This window comes from Uloborus diversus, chromosome 2 (genome assembly GCF_026930045.1).
Source record: "Uloborus diversus isolate 005 chromosome 2, Udiv.v.3.1, whole genome shotgun sequence".
Taxonomy (NCBI): domain Eukaryota; kingdom Metazoa; phylum Arthropoda; class Arachnida; order Araneae; family Uloboridae; genus Uloborus; species Uloborus diversus.
Genome location: NC_072732.1, coordinates 131,704,822 through 131,722,266, shown reverse-complemented (window position 1 = coordinate 131,722,266; position 17,445 = coordinate 131,704,822).

Sequence of the window (17,445 nt, the reverse complement as noted above, 5' to 3'; positions counted from 1 at the left end):
CTTAATAATTTGAATTAGTGGCAATAACATTTTACCATTATTTTATGATTCCACTATCGAAATTAATCGGCGTTAACCTTTGCAAAACTTTTTCAAAAAGCAAAAAAAAAAATCAATGTTCTGCTGTCAAATGAAACAAATGCAAGAAACAATACAAAACTCCTTCCAACAGAGTGGCATAAGTGGCATCTTTCGCTAAAAGGCGCAGGTTTGAACTTTACTCCAGTCGGTGATTTTTTTTTTCTAAGATGCAGATAATCAAGAGCATCTATACAGGGTGTTTCAGAACTCTTGGACAAATCTTTAAGGGGTGATAGTACACATCAAGAAAAAAAATATAATGGCAAAAATAAGGGTCTCAAACGTCTTCCGAAGGAGATAGGCACCATTAAAGTTAAGGGACCAAAATTTCAAATGATCATAAAAAAATGGAAAACTTGGTCGATTCGTTTGCGGTTTTCGCTAAAATTATTCTTTTTATCAGTATTTTCTGGAAAATAAATTTTGAAGATGTAGTTTAAAAAATACCGATAAAGGGCACTTTAGACTTTGGAGCAACGAACAACTATTTTTTCCCGCTATTTTTGAATCTCGTTAGATTTCTTCTAACGCTTGGACTTCAACTTAATTTTTTAGTTCAAAATCGGAATCGTTGGGCGTGATTAAATTGCGCAAACTGAACTGTGTTCAGAAATTGAAATACACTCTGCCACAAAAAAAAAATAATAAATACATTAACCCAGAAGGAAACGAGCGATCTTTAAGAAACTTAAAATGGATGTGGCCTATGTCAAGATAAGGAAATGATTACAAATTCGGAACAAACGATTGTTTTATTAAGTTATGATACAAAAAAGGTGATAAAACCGTAAGTTGTATAGCCTCCTCTAGCAGCTATACAAGATAAAACACTGCGTGGTATGGAGTAAAATGGGTTACCTATGACCACTGACATTAAATCAGGATTCATCGTTGAAGATAACATGTCTCCTATCCGTCACAACCCAGCTAATCAAGTGCAGCGGAAATCCAATCCATCGCAATGGACGCCGGTTTGAGGTACAATAGCGTCTTTCAGTCTACTCTGGATTGTTTTTCTTGATACCATCAGTTTCTTGGAATGTTTTAAACGGCATGAAACTCATGTTAGCTACCTTGTTGATACGGTAGTGTCCGCTCTTATGATATGCGATCTTTGCGCTCATTTCTGTCTCTAGAATGCCTTAATCGACCGCAATGGAGTGATTAATTTATATATTTTTACCTACACTAAGCTACTCCCATATCGCTCCGACCGAGGTGGTGGCAGATACACGCGTACAACCGACCTACTTCATTGAGACTTACTATACGTTCCTTTAAAAAGTCCAACAATTGTTCGTATATCTGTAAAAGGTGGTTTTAGACTCAATAGCGTCCTCACAACTGGACAGTTTCGTTTGAAGGGCCCTTTGACACAAGTTTTCACACTTTCAATCGTACTGATCTGTGAATCTTGGTTGCGCATAGCGCGCTTACCCTTACGTCACTGGCAACGAAATTTAAATCATCTCTTACCAAACTATATTCCTGCCGAGTTTGTTGGTTGCAGCAAACTGGACCAAGTGTATTTCAACCTCTGTAAACAGCTGAGTTTTCGCTACTTAATCACTCCCAACAATTCAGATTTTGAGTTCAAAATTTAAGTTTAAATCCAAGTATTAGAAAAAATATAATGAGATTCAAAAATAGCGGTAAAAAATAGTTGTTCGTTACTCCAAAGTCTAAAGCGAACTCTATCGGAATTTTTTAAACTACATCTTCAAAATTTATTTTCAAGAAAATACTGATAAAAAGAATAATTTTAGAGAAAACCGCAAACGAATCGACCAATTTTTCCTTTTTTATGATCATTTGAAATTTCGGACCCTAAACTTTAATGGCGCCTATCTCCGGGTCGTTTGGGACCCCTTTTTTTGCCAATATATTTTTTGTCTCGATGTGTATACTATCACCCCTTAACGATTTGCTCAAGTGTTCTGAAACACCCTGTATGATTGGGCGGCATGTAAAACTTCCCTTGAGTACTCGTTCGGCTTCAAGTACTCTTTCCAAAATTGAATTCCTAGTGCACTTTTGCATCTGGTGGGGAAACTGGGCGCTAAAAATTTAGGGGTAATAGCATCCGCTGATAGTGAAGCCACATCCACTATAATATTAAAATCTGTTCGTGTCCGTCTGTCTGTCTGTCTGTCTGTCTGAAGATCTATCTTCTCGAGAACCGCTGCGAATCGGGAGTCAAACGAGATACCGATCATCCACTATAATATTAAAATCTGTTCGTGTCCGTCTGTCTGTCTGTCTGTCTGTCTGAAGATCTATCTTCTCGAGAACCGCTGCGAATCGGGAGTCAAACGAGATACCGATCAATTCGAAATTTTCCAAAGAAAACAGTAGGACCAATCTCGTAATTGTGCGACTTTAATTAGCGGAGATATTAATTAAAACAATAATTAACATAGCGTTATTAGGGAATTTTATTTCTTTCCTGTTGCCATTTTACATTTGCGTCAGCAAGTAAAATTGTAATAATTGTTTTAAAAGAGATTTTTTCGGCTGCTGTCCAAATCTTAAAACAACGTTTCCATCTAGAATTTCATTTTAAATTAGTTTAAAATTGGTTGCTCTATTCGGATATAGACTTTATTTTATCGTCTGTCCTTTTTTTATTTTTTGCATTCAACGTTCTTAACGCCTTTCAATACATGAAAGTTGCTTCTTTCGCTATGTTTATTGATTGTAGTGTAAGTTTATCATTCACCGGCCTCATATTTTGGTACATTTAGGATGTGCAACTAATTATGTTTATTTTGTTGAACTTTTTCCCGTCCCATGGGTGAGTTTTCGAATTGTAATAACTCTCTTTTTCCTTCCTGCTTCTATTTTTGAAATACAGTTTGTATCGTTAAAAGAACATGTTAAATTAAGATTGTTTGGATTTCTTTAAGTGAAACAGAATTGAACAAAAATATTGTTTTTAAGGATTTTAACTAAAGCTTAATTCGAATCTGATGACTTGGTATTAAATTAATGCTGATGGTATTTATTAAGTCTTGGTGTTTTAGTTTCACGTAAGCAACCAAAAAGTATGTGTCATTTTATGTAAAAATCTGATCGTAATTGTACATACAAATGTTTCAGATATAGTCTATCAGATTTAATTCAGTTTAAAGTGAGCACAAATTATAATTGATAATGCATATATTTTCATCTTTTGTGCTATTTGGAAATAATCATAACTTGCATTATTAGTAACTATGATTAACGTTAAAGAGATTTTTGCCAAAAATATGCTCTACTGGTATTTTGCAAACCTTGCATTACGCGTATTTATTTACTCCTTAGCGCTTTAGAAACTGATGTCAGAGTAATACAAAAACATCAATTGGACATCTCTTTCATTTTTTAAGTAGCCCGTGCAACGCCGAGCACGCAGCTAGTGAAAGAATATGTGTTGTATCGGGCAATCGTACTAGGTCTGCAAAATATAAAACCTGGAGGTAAAACCCCATTAGAAAGCAAAAAAATTAAAAAAAAAAACTCATTTAACGGAAAAAATCTCACTCATTTTTTTTTTTTTTAAATACGGCGTTACCGATTTTTTTTTTTATTTATTTATTTTTTTTTTGCTGATACGTTTGTGTACATCAATATGATTTTTATATTGATCCATCACCACTTGGTTCTAAACGTACGCAAACAAAAATGCGAAACATTTTATATTACGCTAGGCTAGTTAAGATATTTTAAATTCTGACGCAAGTATTTGAATGTCTAACTAACGCAAAGTAATATTAACTAATTTTTTCCTTCTCGCCAAGGTCGAAAGCGTTAGAGACAAAAAAAATTTAATAACATGCTTCAAATAAATATCGATTTTATTTAAAGTGTACTATTGACTCCAAAAGTGTTAGCAAGATTCAAAAAATATAGTAAACCTTAAGATGAATAACAAATTTATTGCATCGAATGCAGTAGGCAGCAAACATAGCACATGAAGCCTAATTTAAAAACAACTAAACTATCAATTTTGTTCCCGTGAATATAGTTTACAAATTAGCAATACGGTATTGGCTTATAAAAATATGTCAGATCTTGGGCGAGTTTATTTCTGTTGGGAGAAAGAGGAAAAACTATCACATTGGCCCCAGACCAATAACCTCTAGATGCAAAACAAACCGGCGTCCCTCATATTCAGTTTAACAAATGGAATCCTTTAACTCAACGTACATCAAGACGTGTGATCTTGCGCGAGCTTGTTTCTTTTAGAGAGAAATGAAGAGTTTTTATGTGCTAAACGGACGATAACCGATATCGTCTGAGCAAACCTGCTTTTCTCACCTATGTTTTTAACAAATTGAATCGTATCATTCAATGGTGCCCACGGGGGAAACTACGGTTGCATTTATATGCCAAAATAAAATGTGAAAAAATATTTTTATCTTGTCAAGCAGCTATTTTATTCCAAATTATAATCTTCTACATCTACTGGATAAGCTAGAAAAATCACATTTTATTTCGGCACATAAATGCAGATGTCCCATTTCTCTTGCATGAAATTTCTAATAAAATACGATAAAATGTCTTCTGTTTTCCCCCAGGACATTTATGTTTTTTGTTCAATAATGTTTTTAAAATGTAATAAAAAAAACTTTGAAGCCAGCATTGCTACAACTCTCCTCAGAAGTAACTTACATTCAGAACGCCTGCACTGAATCACTTTTCGAGATGAGCAGTATGTTACTCCTCATTAATTCTCCAAAAATGCGTTTCATTTAACTGTGAACTAAATCGATAGAAGAGGAGAAACACATTTAATCAGAAATAATTTTACAGTTACATTTTCCAAAGAGACAAAGATGTTTCATATTCAAAGAGCATTTAATGGTCTTGTTGAAACGTGGGAATGTAACTCGTTTTGAAGTTATCTTTTATTGGAAAACAATAAGAAGCTCCTCGAAATATTGAATAAATCAAAAGCATTAAAGTATAAAGAGTTTAAAACTTCGAGACCAATCGAAATTTAATTAATGAAAAAAGAATTACTTTTCAAATATCTAATATTTTTCATAGAAAGCCTCAGATAGAAACCCTCAACTTGTTTTGTATACTTTAGAGTGAAAATATAGTTTCTTCACCATAAACTTTAAAGAAATAATATACTTTTCAGTAGTTTATTTTTTAAGCCTTAAAACTTTTGTGCATTAAGCACCACAAGTATCCTCAGTGCAAAAATTTCAAATCAGTTGGAACTTACAATATTTACGCATCTAGATAAAAAGCCAACAATTTTTCAATTTTTAAAAATTTGTGCACTTATAACGTTGATTTACTTAACCTTTTTAGCTGTAAAGTATTTATAATTTTTTATTTAGGGTTTTGTTTATTTTCAGATATATGCAGTGTGTCGTTGTGCCAAATAAAGATAGTCTAAGGTTCAGTGCCTAATATCTAGCTCAATGATGTTTCGATTGGCTTCAATTTTTGTAAGCTGATCATATAACTCATGAAAATAAGAAAACAAATTACTCTACGTGATAATAAATAAAATAAAATTGCTTACTGACAAATTTAAATTATGTCAGTCAGCAATTTGACAAAAAATGGCGAATTGGACTCATCAGGAGCACAAGAACCCAGTTAGGCCAACCCTGATAAAATGCCGAAAAGTATTATCAAACTAAGAAAATTGAAAAATTATATATTGTCAATATAAAAACATATTAAACTACATTTGATGAACTCAAAAGCCTTATCGAAAACTCCATATTTACTTCACTGGAAAGGAGAAAAATCAGTCTTCCCATTCGGGGCACTGATAAGTCGTCATTTACTGCTTTTTGGCTACTCCTGCACACAGTTCGTTCACATATGTACTGCATATATAGTACAGAATCCTATCCTCCACCCGATCCTTTGCTAACGTAATAAGGACAACGGAGTCCTAGCAATGCCATCCATAGCCTTATTGGGTTACAGTCTAGTTTTCTAGGGTTATCAACTTACAGGAACAAATGAAGGGACACAGCAACACTTTTCTTTTTGAGTTCGTCAACGATTTTAATTGGGTCTTCTAGAACAATTAACAACTTGATTTAATGCTGGTAAACTACAGTGAGCCAAAAAGAAACGAAACTTGGGTTAAAATAAGATCAGAGAATTTTGACAAGATTCTTTAGTAACTGTTGCTACACTTTTGCATGTCGATAACGCTTTATCACCAGTTAAACTTTCTGATGAAGATGAAGTAAGTCGCTTATTAGCTATCCTACAAATAAAAGAGGTGGGAAACTTGGAAAAAAACTTTTTTTTAATGCTATACTTTAAAAGTAAAGAACGAGTCATATTCATTATTTTGTTCAATAACATTAATTTTTGAAATGCCACAGTTTTCTTAATACTACTTAAAATTTACTTACATGACATATACTTATTGGCACACGTTGCTAGGTTGAAAGGCATATAATACTCACACACCTCTCAGACAGTTTCCAAAGTTTTTTTTTTTTTAATTCAAAAAAAAAATGCTTTTAATTCACATTAATTAATTGCCTTAATGCTAAAAAATATTAATATCTACAATTATTTGGATTTAAACGTGTGAAAATAAAACGCGTAATTTGCTTAATTTGTTACTTAAACTATATTAAATAGCTGGATAAGTACAAGATTTCCTTATTAATATATTATAATGGAAGAAATGTGTACAGACATCGCATTATCCTGTTCTAACTGATATCATAAAAATATTTTGTGAACCAGAACTGCTGAGAGAGCTTAGTCAACAACTGGATAACATTCCTTCCTACATCCATCCCAACTATGCATCATTCCCTTTTCCTCTTATTGTCGCTTATTTTTAAAAGTTGTTGCGAGTACTTTACCTTCGAGCTCGCCGAAAGTTATGCGTGGAAATGAATTTTGGGCGCAAAGATATAAAGATGTAGATAAACCTTTTCTTTCCAAATGATGTCAAATTACAGGGGGATTCAGAGGATCGCATGCGATCCAGACGGGCGACTGCTTGGGTATTGTAGGTGTAGAACTTCTCAATCTTCTAAACTCATTGTGTATAGCGCAACTATCTACCAACATCAACCTCATAAGGAAACAACTGGTGGGTTTTCATATAACTCTTAGAGTCTGGGGTAAAAAGAAGTATGATTTCATTCGCTAACAGCTATTTAAAAATCTAATTTTACGTGCCCAGTTACACTCAGAGTCTTGGAAACTAGGCGCAAAATTTTATGTCTCAATTCATCCAAAAGAAAGGGAGAATCTAAGATGAAACATTGAGATTCTGCCTCCCTTTACCCCAGCTGACACTCTAATTCTTTTTTTTTAACAGCTACTTCATTACAAGAAATTATAGGGTAATATTAACATAACTTCTTGGGGATTCTCAACAGGTAGTCTGGCAGCCCGGCACCAGTCTGCAGAAAAATTTGACTGGTTCTCGGAGATATTTGCTTGTTTGCAAATTTGTCTACAAAAAACGTTTCCTACTTAAAAAATTATTAGAAACATATTAATAATATCTTGAATGACATTTTTTACGTGTAAATGTTGATTTTTTTATGGGATTTTTATCAAATATTAGTTTACTTATATATGTAATAATTTTAAAAATTAATTATCTCAACGTTCAAACATTTTTTGTGACAGTTCTTTAATATCACGCAAAGTTTTATTCATTTACTCATTCATTCATTTTTGTGAAAAGAAACCTCGTTGGAATAAAATCATTTTTCGCAAGTTTTTAATGGTATGCGAGCTGATTTTTTTTTTTTTTTTTTTGTAAAAACCGAAAAAAAAAAGGAAAAAAATTCTTGCTGGTCCGTGATATTTTCCCAAAAATTTCAGCGGTAAGGGAGTGAAAAGCGTTTTTTTTTCTTTTTTTTTTTTTCAAAAAAAGAAAGAAAGAGAAAAAAAAACTTAATTTGCCGTCCCTCGGGTAAAAGAAGTCTGAAAATCATTGACCTAGTAGATTTCGCTAAATGAAAAGGTAATGTACAAAGTAGTTGAAATGTACTGATTTTCAGCAAGTAACTCAAATTATCCTATGAAGAATACTTGTAGAAGCTAAGATTAAAAGATACAAAACGATAAGAAGTAGTATGTTGTACTGAACGAATTCATTCTTTGGGCTCACTCTCCCTTCCTGCAATTTTCCTAGTTTCCGTTGTATGGTACACATATCAAAGTACACGAAATTTATTATTTCTCTCATATTTATAGTATTTGCAAGAAAAGTTTATTTAAATTGAGGTAGTAAACCAATTTTACATCTCCATTTTTTGATTTTTTGGAGCGAAAGTCGATCTAACAACTACTTAATAAGTCAATGCTATGAATAAGTATACGCATGAAAATTGACATGAAAGTTTAAAAGTAAATTTTAACGCATTTTTTTTTAAAGGATGCGTCTACAGCTGATAAACTTCAAGGAAAAGAGTTTAAAACAACCAATTTTGAAAACAGTATTTTAAAAGTTATATATTAAGTTTTTATACATAGTCATAATATTTTAAACTCAAAACAAAAATTGTAGGACAAAATATTTTTAAACGAACAAAAAGCCAAAAGACTAAAGATACATTTACATTTCGATGCACTGTTTGCATTTGTGCATATATAATTTAATCATATCTGCACCTTCCATCTTATATGAAATGCTGATCGCAAAGAATCCTCTTATCAACAGTTCTCCGTTTCTATAATAACAAGAGCAATATTTATATCTATTTGTCCGTCTGGTTCATTCTCTTATTGAATTCACGCACAAAAAAAAGTGCATAGTGTTTGTCTTTGATGTATAGGCATATGAAAGTTTGTATAAGTTTTATCTTCTGAGGAATAGGTTTTTGCTATTATATGATTTTCTGAAGGGAAAATTCAGATAATATTTCTTTTTTAAATAGGTTTATGCGTACATACACCACAACTTAAATTTAAAATATATATATATATATATATTGAAACTGCACTGCTCTTTAGAATTGAAAATATTTGTAATTGAAAAATGCATGTTTTGAGAGAAAAAACAATACAGCAAAACCCCGATTTTACGTTTCCCAAGGACTGGGTTTAAACGCAAAAGACGGGAAAACGTAAAATACGGGAAATACATAACAGCAAAACTGATTATGAGACCCAATGAAAACGTTAAATGCGGGGAAAACGTAGATTAGGGCGACGTAGAATCGAGGTTTCACTGTATATGAAGTATTTACAAATCACGAGTTTCCGAATAATTTGACTGGCAAATTTACCGTCTTGACAGTATTTTGTTATTTTCTGCTTGAATTCATTCTAACTAATAATGCCTCAACTAATATCTGACATGTTGTTACTTGAATTTGTAAATTAGCACGATTTTTTTCGATGACTATTTTGACTTCTTTGAATGCCGTCTTCCCTAAAGCGAAAGCCTCTGGACAGCCTCTGCAAACCTGACCTTTCAACGGCATAATACTGTAATAAGGATCTGCGTAGCCTTCACAATGTTGCCAGGTTAGGTTTGGTTTGCCCCCAGCTATTAGAACAAATGAGTTTGATTATCTCAATAGCCTGAAAACTATTGTTTCAAATTAAACTTAAGTGGCGGCCGACTCATTACTTTAGAAAGCTTGTGAAATCAAATCTTGGAAGAACCGCCACTGCTAAAGCCACTAGAGCAAAAAATTGATTTGGTACTTTCCATAAAACTAACACTCAAACTAGAACACGGAAAGTATACGCATTTGAAGTACGCAAAGGATAAAAGTACGGTCGTCGAGCATGCAAAATATTTTTAATTTCTGCAGATTTTTTACATTTCATATTATTTATGAATTTACTTTTTTTTTACTACTGTTGTTGCAAAGAATGTTTTCTTCTACTAAAATGCGAAATTTGCTGCACTTTTTAATGAGTATCGCCATTATTGTTTTAAAACAAAAAGTAAATATTTATTTTTTGTTGAATGAAGCATTTATTATAATGTATTGCTTATAAATGCGGAAATACGTTTATTTTATTCTAAACTTATTTTATTTATTTATTTATTTATTTTATTTTATTTATTTACTTATTTGTTTCAGTTTTTGGATTGTTTCCAAGTTCCTCGAATTGTCTGTCAACATTGGGGCGTTGTTCACTTGAAAAAGCAATCAGATATTGGGAAAGGGCGGATTCTATTTAATTAAATGATAGCTCTCCAGCTACACTCAACAGAATTTCTTTAAAATGTTTATTTCTATTGTATATATTTACAAAGTTCCAGACTTCTGATACATACTTCTCTTAAAAGAATGTGAAAGAAATACCAATCAGAAACTAGTTTTGAAGATAATTTGATGTGAAATTGTTAAATGATTTTTTTTTATAATAGATAGAATTTTTAAGTAATGTTGGTTGCACAATTAAATATTTAGGCAGAGAAATGTTTTGCATTCTAACGCCTAAATCAAGCAACCTTCGGGATAATTAGTTAATTATTGTGTTAATACAGTGGCCGCCGCTTATAAGTCTCACATTTTTTCTAAACAGTTTTGAGTCAATAAAGCGGCTGGTTCAATAAAGCCGGATTTTGTTCTGTTTTAAACAATTTGATTCATTAAAGCGATTGAATCAATTTACCACTGATTCAATTAACCGGTGTCCACTGTAATTTGGAAACGTTTCGTAATTAAATGTCCAATATCAAATGGATCCTTTGGGAAAACTTTTTGGGAGTTATGAACAGTTAGCAGGCAGCCATCTCCATCATTCATTCATAATATATTATTCTACACAGATATCATATTTTACAGTCACTAGAATTTTTTTCAATAAGACTAGTTGCTGAATAAATGTTGTGATTATTTAGGAGAAATCGTCTTCCAAAATTCTTAGTATAACTTAGATCGCTTTATGGCAACCAATTCTTTCAAACAATAATTTTATTTTCAGTAAGTTACCGTGAGTCATATAAGCGCCGGCCACTGTATTAATACAAGAATGAACTAATTATCCCGAAGGTCGTTTGATTTAGGCGTTAGAATGTAAAATATTTCTTTGCCTAAACATCCAGTTGTGCAACCAACATTACCCCAAAATTCTATCTATTATAAAAAAAATCAATTTAACGATTTCACATCAGATTATCTTCAAAACTAGTTTCTGATTGGTATTTCTTTCACATTCTTTTAAGAGAAGTATGTATCAGAAATCAGTTCGGTCACTCGTCTGGTCTGTGCTAATTCCATATTAGCTACCAGCTTGTTTGGCACTCTTGACTTCCTTAAGAGGTTTTTCCACCTATAGCTCAGTCACTTCCTAAGCCGGTTTGATGAGTGCTAATAAGCACGAAACTGCAGTCCTCGGCTGGAGTGACTGAACTGGTGGTGTATTTCAAATAATTTTATGCTTCAAATTATTATTCAGTTGCAAGTAATTTAATCAGTAAAAAACCTATGTAAACTTTGCAAATTAACTTAATACTTAACGTTCTCTTGAAATTACCTTTCCAATGATATAGTTAAAAGTGGGAATACAAGTTTCTTATGATCGCTCTCAATCGGTTAAAAATAAAATTTACCGTACCGGTTGACCTAGAGAGAAAGTTAGGAAAGTTACGACACAATAAAGAAACGTACATACGGTACATATTGGTAACTTCTATTTTTTTTTTTTTAATTTGTTAAAAATAAATGATAGATGAATAAATTAATGAAAAAGACTAAATTAAAAACAAAGAGAATAATCATATATTTTAAGTTATTGTTTTAAAAAACACTTGTCTCAAATCATGCCACATTTTACAATAGGAATAATTATTATAATTCTCCACATACGTACATGTTTCAAAAAATGTTTAAAGTTTCAATGGTGGAAAAAACGTTCCTTTATTCTACTAGAAAGTGTGTTTTACTTGAAGCGATATTGTACGAGCAAAAGAATTTTCTAGGCTTTAAAACTAATTTATCCGTCTTAATTCAACAGAAATTTTTAAGAATATAAGAACTATTTACTTACCCTTTCACGCTGATTCCTCCTCAATATAAACCATACATTTTAATAACTCCCAGATTTTGAATGGCTATTAAAATTTAGCAAAAATATTCTTGATAAAAATTTACAGTCCAATTTCCTTTGCAGTTGAGAGGACGTATTATACATTATCTCGAATATTTAAAAACTTAAGCTACCCCATTTTCGAATATTGCTTAAATGTAAGTTATATCTCATGGAGGCTTTTATTTTAAAGATATAAAATAAATTGAAAAGTTACCGTAATATTCCCCAAGGCTTTGTAACTAGTTTCGCTTTGTTTGATAAAGAAAAATTTTAATCATAGATTTCGGATTTTAATTGAAAGTATACGTGAAACTTACATGTGTATACGCACATCAACTTGGTTCATGAAACAGTGCGTATTTTTCAAAACATGAAACGAATGTCAACATACTAATTAGCAGATCATTTTCGACCTAGAAATGAAAAAATCTTTCCAGTTTATCCTTTAAAATAATCCTTTAAAAGATTTAAATCAAAAGATTTCAACTTAACTAGTTACTTAACTAACCAAGTATAATTAGTTCTCAAAGAAAGTTTTACGCATTTTGCTGTACGTCTAAGCAGCATTCAATTTCGAAAACGTGAACTATCTTTAAGTTATTTATGCTACAGTATACAGTGGACTCTCGTTTCATGCGGGTTTATTTTACACGGATTTTATTATACGCGGTTTAAAATTTGACACCTTTATTTTATTTTACACTGATACGGCATTGCAAAAAGATTAAATTTTCACCTCTTTCAAAATCCAAACTCCTGAGATTGCAGATAACACGTAATGAACTGTATTTTGGAGAGCTGATAAGCGAGCTTGGAAGACCGGAGACATTTTTTGCGATTGATGCCAGAGCTCTTTCCAGAAGTAAAATTAAACTCACTCAATGCAGAGCTCACTGAAAGAAGAGCTTTTAGAAGTGACAAAAGAGAACGAAACCAACGTGGATACCTACATCGATGACACACACCAAAAAGATTTCACACTGAAAAATTTGAGTCATTCATTGAAAATGACCGGGAGGGATCATGGAAGCGTTAATTTCTCACAAAAAACTACATAGAAAAATAATGAACAGCTACCAAAAGAATATCATAACCAGCACTTTTTTTATAAACACTAAATTAAGCGCTTTAAGACGTTCTTCACTAAATTTCAAAGATTCTATTTAAAGTATCTCAAAATACGTCGTTATTGTTACTAACTGCTCTCCTTACAACATCAACATAAATGAAAATAGTGCATACTTGATTGAAAGATGAGAATAAAAAAATGCTCTGTTTTTGTGTGCAATACTGTTTTAGGAATAAATAATTTCATCTTTCACTAAACGATGCAGCGTGTTTCATGCCTAATGGATCAAGCACAACCCAAGATGTGGCATTCTTGAAAAAAAATTTTCGAAACTACTTGAAAATGCTTATACGACACTTTTACCCTGCAACGGCGAAATTTTAAGTTATAGAAATGCAGGTCTTGCAGAGAGATGCCACTTATTCATGGCAGTTCAAAAAAAAAGGGCATTCGCTAATTTTTTATATATGAGACAGTGAGACGCAGAAGGATATAAGTTGCAGAATTAAAAATTTGAAGATAACCAATACAAATTGTAGGTGAACCTCTCCTCTGTTTTGTTGCAAGACATCGTACTAGTAGCCCTGTTAGATGCTGCGATATACTATGGCTTAGAAAATCTTTTCAATGAAAGCCTACCTTGGATGTTATCTTTAAACGCGTTTCACTCAAAACTTGAAAAAGTCCACTTACATGCCTTTGCATCTCACTGCCTCATATGAAGTTTTTGAAAGGAGTGAGCGATTTGATATTAAACATTATTTCAGAGCATATAATACAAGCCGATGATGCTTACACGTTGCATAGCGCCCGTCAGGACTTTTTTCAATTCAGCGCGATTACGAACGAAAATAGTTAAACGAGTTTATTTATGCTCACTTGACAGAAAAGAAAATCAAGTAATTGCTTCCAGTTGTGTATACATTCATTTATCTGGGCACTCTAATCAGTGAAATTGCCCACACACTGAAGCAATACATCTAAATCTTTAGTATTCCCCTTTCGAACTAAGAAAATAATGGTCAAGAAATAAAATTGTTCGAGCAATGAGGTATATATGAGAATATCATCCAGGAAGCTACGAGAACTTCTCCGTTACCATAGAGATAATCCAAGAAAACATTCTTACTTATAAGAATATGAAGAGAGAATGTTTTCAGATTATAGAAAGAAATAGAAGAGGAACATGAAGTCATAGTAGATGTTATTGAATATAACATTTTATTGATAGATAATTTTCGTAACGAAAATATCTGTTCCTCTTGAGTCAAGTTCAGGCAAAATATTGCAAAAGTTTGGGGAAATATTAGTACTGCAAGTTGAAATTGTGAAAAAAAAAGCTCATTCAGAAATAATATCATCCATTTTCATTGCACACAGAAACGCTGTTTTAGTCCACTTTTAGTCCAAGAGGGCGGAAAGCCGATTAGAGTATTTAAGATGTACATGAAAGTCTGAAAAATGGGTTCCGCAGAAATCTGCGGGTACGGAATTACTGGTCTATATTTTTATTTAACCATTCCAGTTCTCATCAACTAAGTGCTTAACCGAATAGGACAAAAATATTTTTTCTTGAAAGAACGTCACCATGATACTGCTGTTAAGTGGAAGTTTCTCTTTTCTTAGGAAAACTTTTTTATTGAATTTTGAACAGCCTAAATTCAGAACACTAAAAATTACGCTTCGAAACGAAAAGAAAACTGAAATCTTATATTTCTTTACGACGATAAATTAAATTTCACAAGTTGAACTTCCTCATAGTTTCCGAAAATGTTACTTGAGTCCACTATCACCCCTGATAGATACTTTCAGATTTTAATCTAGTAGATTAGTATAGATACTTGTTTTCTGTAAGTTCCCTTTCTCTTTCTAGGCTTCTGATTCGTTACATTCGTGCTTTAATCCAAAGTTTCTAATAGTTTACTCGTTGGTCGTATCTTACACGTTTGGTACAACTGATGTCTTGTTCACTCATAACATTGATGTTGCATTATGAGCATTTCTGTAATGACATTGAGACTCCACTGTGGTCTTGCTGTAGTTTCGTGGGTGGCGATTTGTATTACTTTTGCGTTGATCGATATTTATTGATCGATATTTATTCAAGTTTTAGTCCAAAAAATTTTCGACTATTTTTCATATGATTAATGTTTTCCTAACAATTTTATCAATTCTGTAAGTTTTCCTCCTAGCATCCAAATTTAGTCTACTTGGATTTTTTTTTCTGGTATTCCTATAATCATTATTACTATTTCTTAGAGCTAGTAAGGTGCAGTTTTGTATTTTGTCGGTTATTTGTTATGAAATTCTTCGGTAAACATTTTTAATAGGCATTCACTCTAAAATCAACAATTTCAAAAATGACGAAGAAATACTCAAATTTGAACATATACCAGAGTCAAAATTGCTCCGACTATATGGTATTCGAATTTGAAACATTCGGACACTCGTCAAATACTCAAATCAACACGTGCAAATTTTTGACGTATTTGTGCTCAATTTTGAATCTTTACATATTATTTCTGTAGCCTGTTTTTTGTTTCTACGCGAGATCTTCCTCAATTCTTGATCGATTTCTTTGATTTAACCCTCAGTTTAAAGCTTATCGTTTAGGCTACTGACGAAAAAATAGACCCAAAGTCTACAAATTATTTTTTCTGTTAAAAAAAAGCTGTTTTAAAGCACCGGACTGAGGTTTTCGGTTAAATTTATAAGTTTAACTTGTTCCGTGATCGGCAGAGCAGAATAGCTGGCAGGGCGTTTGACTGGTAACCAGAAGAACGAGTGTTCGGTCCCCGTCTTGGATGATCTGCATCGGAAAGCTAGACAAATATCATGCATTACATGGACACTTATTAACAAAAAAGAACACAAGTGAGGGAATAAGAAAAACGAGATAGGAACGCTCCTTGCTGTTACGAAAAGTTGATGAAACCTGTAGCTCAATTGATTCGTAATTATAAAGTTTTTTTTTTTTTTTTAAAGCTTTAGCTCCGGTCAGAAAAATAAAGCATGATGTAAGCGAAAATATAAGTATCACGTTTAAGACTTCAGACTACAATGGAATAATTTTTGTTCAGATAAAAAATCGTATACTAAACTGTACATCTTCTAATGACAGTTTTTGACTCTTTGGACAAAAAAAAATTCAACCCTAATTGAAATTACGCTTTTCATTTACTTAACTTAGGAATATTTATTAGAATACGAAGTAAAACATAAAAATTACTAACAACTTGATGGGTAAAATAGCATTTTTTTTTTCTTCTTTTGGCAAAAAACAAATAGTCAGTCACATTTTTAGTACATTCGAAAAGCTGCGCTTGAAAAACGAACATAGTTCAACTGATTTTGTATTTTAATCGAATGTTCTCAAATCAATTCTCGTTGCGTTTCTCAACGCAGTTTAGCGCTAATTACCGCTCTCTATTTACCGAAACAGAGGCAAACGTTGTCAGAGTCGGAGCTCAACTTTTCAGAGCCTCACAATACTCATTACAACAGATAACACACGTAAGGCAATAACATAAACGCGACGGGAACGCTATTCGGCATTTCAACTCTTTTATGCAGGCTACAGTTATTATTCAGATAAATTGGCTATTAATCAAAGGGTGTTCTTTCTTTTTTTTTTCTCAAGCTTCAATTCAGTTCAGATTACAAAGCATAATGTAAGCATAAAAAAATATTAGATTAAAAAAACAGACCTCAAGGGAATCCTTTTTGCTCAGAAAAACCTCTCATTGTATGCTGAAATATAGATTTTGCTGTTAGCAGTGTTCGACCTTTTGTATAAATAAAAAACTACTATGCCAAATTGAAATTACGTGTCTCATCGAGTAAACCTTTAACTATTTATTCGAATACGATGTAAAACATTAAATTTATTACAACTTCAAAAATAAGAAATCATTTTCTTATCCTCTGCTTTCGGCGGAAAAAAAATGCAATTTTTCTACGTTCGAAAAATTACACTTAAAAAATGGATTCAGTTTCAACTGGTTTTGGCTTTGAATTTTAAATTTTTCGATTAAAAGAAAAACATGTGCTGGCATTCAAGCCGTAACGATTAAAGCAGCCTGCTATGGGAAATTGTATCAACTTTCAAAAGAAAAAAAAAACATTTATTTTCAATCTAATATATTAATCTATAAACATTCCCTAGAATGTTTGTTTCAATCGCTACGCGAGATCTCCCTCATTCCTTAATCAAATTCCATGTTTTAGAAATAATTTTAAAGAGTATCAGCTGGCTAATGGCAAAACATAGACGCACGGTTTTTTTTTTCTTTTGGCAA